This window comes from Triticum urartu, chromosome 4A, assembly GCF_056163025.1.
Source record: "Triticum urartu cultivar PI428250 chromosome 4A, HENAU_Tu73, whole genome shotgun sequence".
In the NCBI taxonomy this organism is placed as follows: Eukaryota; Viridiplantae; Streptophyta; class Magnoliopsida; order Poales; family Poaceae; genus Triticum; species Triticum urartu.
Genome location: NC_141876.1, coordinates 68,896,887 through 68,903,084, shown reverse-complemented (window position 1 = coordinate 68,903,084; position 6,198 = coordinate 68,896,887). Strand labels below are relative to the sequence as shown.

At 47.5% G+C, this 6,198-nt stretch overlaps 1 long non-coding RNA gene across 2 annotated transcripts; it reads right to left on the bottom strand.

Annotated features, from left to right (window-relative positions):
- Positions 1-4,556: 4,556 nt before the first annotated feature.
- Positions 4,557-5,662, bottom strand: LOC125553561 (uncharacterized). 2 transcript variants are annotated; one of them, XR_007304112.2, is made up of 3 exons: positions 5,524-5,662; positions 5,147-5,233; positions 4,557-5,042 (listed from the first exon to the last, which is right to left on the bottom strand). It is a non-coding gene; the product is annotated as an uncharacterized LOC125553561 (long non-coding RNA). The 2 variants fall into 2 exon arrangements; XR_007304113.2 differs by having other exon boundaries at positions 4,569-5,009.
- Between the last annotated feature and the right edge of the window lie 536 nt (positions 5,663-6,198).

Genomic DNA, 6,198 nt, shown 5'->3' with positions numbered 1-6,198 from the left:
CATGTGATGGAACAGAGGAACCGATCTGAACGAGCGTGATAAACCATAATCCAATTTCAAAAGCAGACGCGAACATCTGCCCGACGCGAACAAGAAATGCAGGAACGTGAGTGCCTCTCAGATAACAGAAGCGCACGCAGAAGTTTCTCAAACAAACTTGCTAGTTTGCAAACCAGACGACCCAAACCGACCGAACGCTCGCTTGCTTCCTCCATGGATACCCCGACGAGACGGCACGAAGAACACGCGAGAGCATTGGTGTAACGAACCCAGCAGCAACACAGGGGATCGAGCAGAATCAAATCAGACGCGATTGCAAACGGACTACGGCGAGAACGAGCTAGCAGAATCAGAGGAGATTCTATCTAAGCTGACGACGGCGAGGACAAGCAGAATCGAATGAACCAGACGCGATTTCTAATCTAAACGAACTACAACGAGGACGAGCAGAATTGAATGAACCGGACGCGATTTCTAAACGAACGAGAGGGAGGCCGAGCAGAATCGAAAGAACCATACGCGATTTCTGAAAGAACGACGGCGAGGACGAGCAGAATCGAAAGAACCAGACGCGATTTCTGAACGAATGACAGCAAGGACGAGCAGAACCAAATAAATCAAGAACCCCGCAGATGAGCAAAACCAAATCTGGTTCTTCTAATCCGAACGGACGAATCGAGCGAGGATGAGCGAGATAGAACCAGGCGCGAGAGGAGGCGAGGCACCAGTCGACGACGAATCGAGGCGAGAGGCATGGCGCGGACGAAGAGAGGGGGAATGGCCCGGACGAAGAGAGGAGGAGCTGGCCGGCCAAAGGGCGCGCCTTTATAGCCGCGGCAGAGGCGGTTGCGGCAGCCGGCGCCTTGTTCTTGCCGGACACGGCTTCGGCGAGGTGGCGTGCGTGGCGTGGCGGCGGATATAGAAGGAAAGTGGAGCTGGTGGGTAGCCGTTGGGGCTGGATCCGGAGCGGGTGGGCAGGACGAGGTCGGTGGCAGTGCTTCCGTCTCCGTCCCGAATTGGGGACGGACAGGGAAATTTCCAACTAGGGTACTCGGGACAGGAAAACTTTCAAATTTGTTCTTTTTTACTGCTGAAAAAATGTGTTCGGGTTAGAAAAATGCTACTACTGCCAAAAAAGAAAAGAAATAAAAACGCCACGTTCATAGGTGCTACAGGGAACGAAAACATTCACAATTTCGTTAGCACCAACTTAAGTGTCAATTTTATTTTATTTTTGCCCGGCTAGGGCACGTATCCGAGTTGAACGAAAACTCGTCTCGCCCGATAGTGTGCGCAGGGTGTGAACCCTAACTTCCACTGCTTCCCTCCCCCTCCTCGCCTCTCCTCCCCTTCGCCGCCGTCGGGCAAAGCCCAGTCGGTGTAGGCGGCGGCGGGGCGTTTCTCCCTCTCGATAGTGTGCGCAGCGTGGGACGGCACTGTGTCGGAGGTGTGGCAGCAGCAGGTCAGACGGGCGTGCCGGCAGCGTGGACATGGCATGGATGCGGCGGCTGCGCAGATTCCTAAGGTGCAGTGGTGCGTTCTTGGCGGGCCAGCGCTGGTCTGGATGGCGATGGCCCTGCCGGTCTGGTGTGTTGAGTGCCGCGAGTCGGGTAGGCATTGGCCAAAGGTCGCGGCCCTGCCTTTAGGCGGTCATGGTTGTTGGCGAAGGGGGTGTGCTAGTAGTGGTGGCCCGGATCCATCGAGGGATCTGGCCAGGTGTGCAGGGCGTGGTGTGAGGGAGCTGCTTGAGGTTGTCCGTGGATCCGGCTAGCCTTGGTTGCTCCTCGTGGCTCCGGTGGGCGGAGGGCTAGGTCGTGGCAGGGATCTCCCCTTGCCTCGGTCTGGTTCGGCCGTTGCAGGGTGGCTACATCGGTCGGCGGGCCAGCCGCTACGGCTTGCACAGTGGCGGTTTGGCAGCAGGGTGCGGGTGCCGGTGGTTCCTTTCTTGTTCTGTCGGCGGTGCAGGATGCTCATGCGGCGGAGATGGCCAAGACTGGGAGCTCGTGCTTGGGCAGATCAGTTTTGGGCTCAGGACGGGTCGGATCTCTGCTCCGGGTAGATGATGGTGGGCCCGATCCGGGTGGTGCCCGCGACCAAAGAGGTCCCTTTGCTCGTGGGTACGGTGGTTGCTGGTGGTGGTTGGGGCATCGCGAGTCCATCGGGCACATCGGTGTCGAAGACCACGGACATGGCATTGTAAGAGCGTGCTCAACGGCGACCATCGATAGTGACGGAACTCCTCAGCTTCAAATAGTGCAAAGGAACTCCCAAATATTTCAAGGAAAAAGTCCCAATTTTAACACAGAAAATTTGTGAAAGCAACTTGGAAGAAGCATCATCAAGATTAACACTCAACAAATCACACTTATCATAATTAATCTTCATACTAGATATCTGGTCAAAACAAGAAAGCAACAACTTTAAGTTTCTGGCGCATTCAGGATTAGGATCAAATAAAAGCACCGTATCAGCAGCATATTGAAGACTGACTAAGCTATCAGGTACTATATAAGGAATAATCCCATAAATAACATTAGTTCTCACAGCTTTCGCTAACATCCTAGAGAACACATTAGCCACAAGGTTGAACAACATGGGGGAGAATGGGTCCCCTTGTTTCAAGCCTTTCCCACCAACACAATAATGTCCATTGGTGTCATTAATACGAACACTAAAGGAGCTATTTTGGATGATGGACAAGACCCACATAATCCACTTATTGCCAAACCCTCTAGAGGTTAGCATCCCCACCAAGAAATCCCAGTTAACCCTATTTTAAGCTTTCTCGTAATATAATTGAGGATAACCCCAGGCTTGCCAGAGTTATATAGTTCATAGATGGCCTCGGGCTGTGACCACACTTTTTAGAGTGAATCTTCCTCGGACAAACGCAGACTGACACGGATAAAGTAATCTTTGTCCCACAGGTGACACTCTATTAGCCATAGCTTTGCTAAATATTTTTATAGAGCAATTACTAAGGCATATAGGCATGAATTTCTTCATATCCTTAGCATCGGGTTCCTTAGGGATCAATGTGACAATAGCATAGTTGAGCCTCTGGATATCTATAGAGCCATCCTCAAAATCCCGAACCAAGGCCATGAAATCCTTTTTGATTAAATCCCAAAAAGTTTGGTAAAACAGGAAAGAGAGGCCATCAGGGCTAGGGGCTCCATTAGCATACGAGCCCATAATGGCCTCTTTGATTTCCTCCTCAGAAAAGGGTTTTCCTAAACTAATGTTTTCTTCTTGGAATACCATTTCATCATCAAACCAAAAATGGCCACTCGAATGAATATTCGTCTTAGGTTCGTATCCAAGTAAGTTTTTATAAAAATTAGTGGCAACCTCCAACATATCTTTAGTAGAATTGACATGGCCATCTAGGTTGTTCAAACTGAAAGGTGATTTTTTTTCTCCGACGTTGATTTACCACAACATGAAAATAAGCCGTATTCCTATCCCCTTCTATAATTTTTTTAATCTCTAGACCTCTGCCACATCGCAGTTTCTTCTTTTTTCCAGATATCACCCGGCTCCTCTTTGTTCTCTTTCATTCTGAGGATATCCTCAGGAGAAGATCTGTTTTGCTCAGAGAAAACATTTGGAATATCAAATTCTTGGGTTAGTTATCTTTTCTTCATCTTCATAGCTTTCTCCATATTTATACTCCACCCTCACCTTTTGTCTGGACAACTTAGTTTTAAATTGCCATGTGTCAATAGCAGAATCAAAAGGAGAGGGGGTATTCTAGATTTTATGCACCAGAGTAATAAACTCAGGGTGACTAAACCACAATTTTTCAAATCTAAACAATCTAGAAGTAGGAGTGTTGTCTTCTCCGGTATCGAAAAGAAGGGGAGAATGGTCACTGCATACTGTAGGTAAAGCACATAAGGTGGTAAGAGGGAAATGGGCATCCCAATTAGTGGAAGAAAAAACCATATCAATGGTAGCAAAGATAGTGTTGTCCTGATTATTACTCCAGGTAAAAACCCTGTTAGCCAGTTTTGTTTTCATAAGGCCCCATTTGTTGATCCAATCATTGAACATGGGTCCAGAGAATAACTCCATCACATACAATGCTTTCTTGTTGTCTTATTGCATGTCCATGATGTACATTTTGCACAAACCACCAAAGGCAAGTCACCAACTCTTTAAATTGTGTGCTTAACGTATGACCTGAATATCCCATACACTTGCTCTGATAACACTGATATGGCTTAACTGAATTTTATTAGCACTAACAAAATTATAGATCTAAATGCTAGTATCTAGAAGTTAGAATGCTATGCGTTCCGAGTAGAACCTGTGCCAGATTTTTTTCAAGTGTATCTCAGATGAATATGCCTAACCAACCATAACTTTGTACACTTTTGTACTAACTTCAGTTGTACTCCTACCTTTCAACACTAAGAAACAATATTTGTACTGAATAATATTGATGGGTCTCTCCCCTCCTATGATCCTATCTCCATCCAGCATTTTAACAAGTTCGTCGAGGAGCACTTCACTTGCCGCGTGCCGTGCATCCTGGAAGCCTGCGAGGTGTACCTCGACGGTCATGCCCACGACAACATGTACATATCAGAACCCTGACATACATGAAGAACGGCCAAGAGGGAGCATTCTTCGTTTCACTTTATTAATCATGAACCCTGACATACATTTAGCTGAAACCAATCTTACCAGATTGGACGTACAAACTAGAGGCAAAGATACATGTCCATCAACACATTTATTTTGTTTGAATATCACCGAGCTAACTTACAGTAACGAACATGAACACAATTATTCATGCACTCATGTGCATGCTTGTAATTCAATCGCCGAGCCAGGTGGGCAATTTAGAGTGCATGTTCGGAAATTTTCTTGGCATTCCTTAAGGTTGCGCCAACACGGCGCTTTGCCCGGACGTGAGACGTAGTAGTAGCACCCTTTGGAACCGGTTTCTCTACTGGGATCGTCCCAGTTCCTTGGGATGCACATTTTCACGTTGATTTTGCCTTCATGTAACGGTGAATCATGATATTAGTAGCCTATCAAATAGACAATAGATGCAGTGTTCCTTAGTGCACAGTGTGGCAATTGTTTTCTCCAGACAATGAACAGAACAGTAAGAATGCAGTATATGTATGCTTACACTGTCCAACTGTTGCGAGATACCCGATAAGCAGAATAGTAATCAGCCTGCTCCCCTTCATAGTTGTTCTTCACCTCTTTTCCTGAACTAATGAACCATACGAGAGTTAGATCCAGGATAATGGTCATGCCCCCTCTCAACTTCTATAGAAGCTACAGTACTATAATATCTTGGCTAAAAGAAAGACTAGCAAATTCAGTACATGACTGGCAAGTGAGAAATGGCTGTGCTAACACTTGGCAGATCGCACGACTGTAGCGCGCATATACAGATCAAGTTCTTAACCATTGATGTATATGTATAGTAAGATGTGTACATGATCCTTGTAAGGAATGTTCCCAATTATAAATGCACTCAAACCAGCAAGATATTTTTACCTATGTGGTAATGAAGCGGAGGCGCGTTGCGGTCATCGATCGAGCTCGATCAGGCCGTCGCTGGAGTTGATGACCCGCAGGAGCTCGAGGGACTGACGGAGCATAGGAGGAAGGAGGCTTGGAGGAGAGTGGAGAGAAATCGTGGTGATAAATAGAGAGGATTTGGAGGGGAAGGACTTTGGGCTCCAGCTGGAAGCAGCTCGGAATGGCCCAACATGGCATTCATGAGGGTGAAATAGGAGAGGAGAGAGCTACAAGAGGAGGCTAACGTGGACGCTTTTGGTGTCATGCATGACACGGATCGCACATCTACAAGATCGCACATGTTGGGGTGGGACATATGATAGTTGAGACAGCATGTGTGGGTTGGGAGGCAGCGTTTTGGCTCTGTGGGTTCGAAGATTTCAGCGTGGTCTGTGCCATGGTATCAAGGATGACGAAAGGCAACTGATTTCCTTCTCTGATGGCCGATCGCATTAGCTTGTCAATATTTCATCCCGCGGGTGCGTGGGAGGGGACATGGATCTGCATGCGCGTCGATGGTGGTGGCGGGATTAGCAACGAAGGCGATGGAGGGTTTGTTGTGAAAGTTGTTCCACAAGCACCAGTGTGGAATGGATTAAAAGGAAACTCCCTTGACAGGATGCTAATAGTATTTCTGCTAAGTATACTATG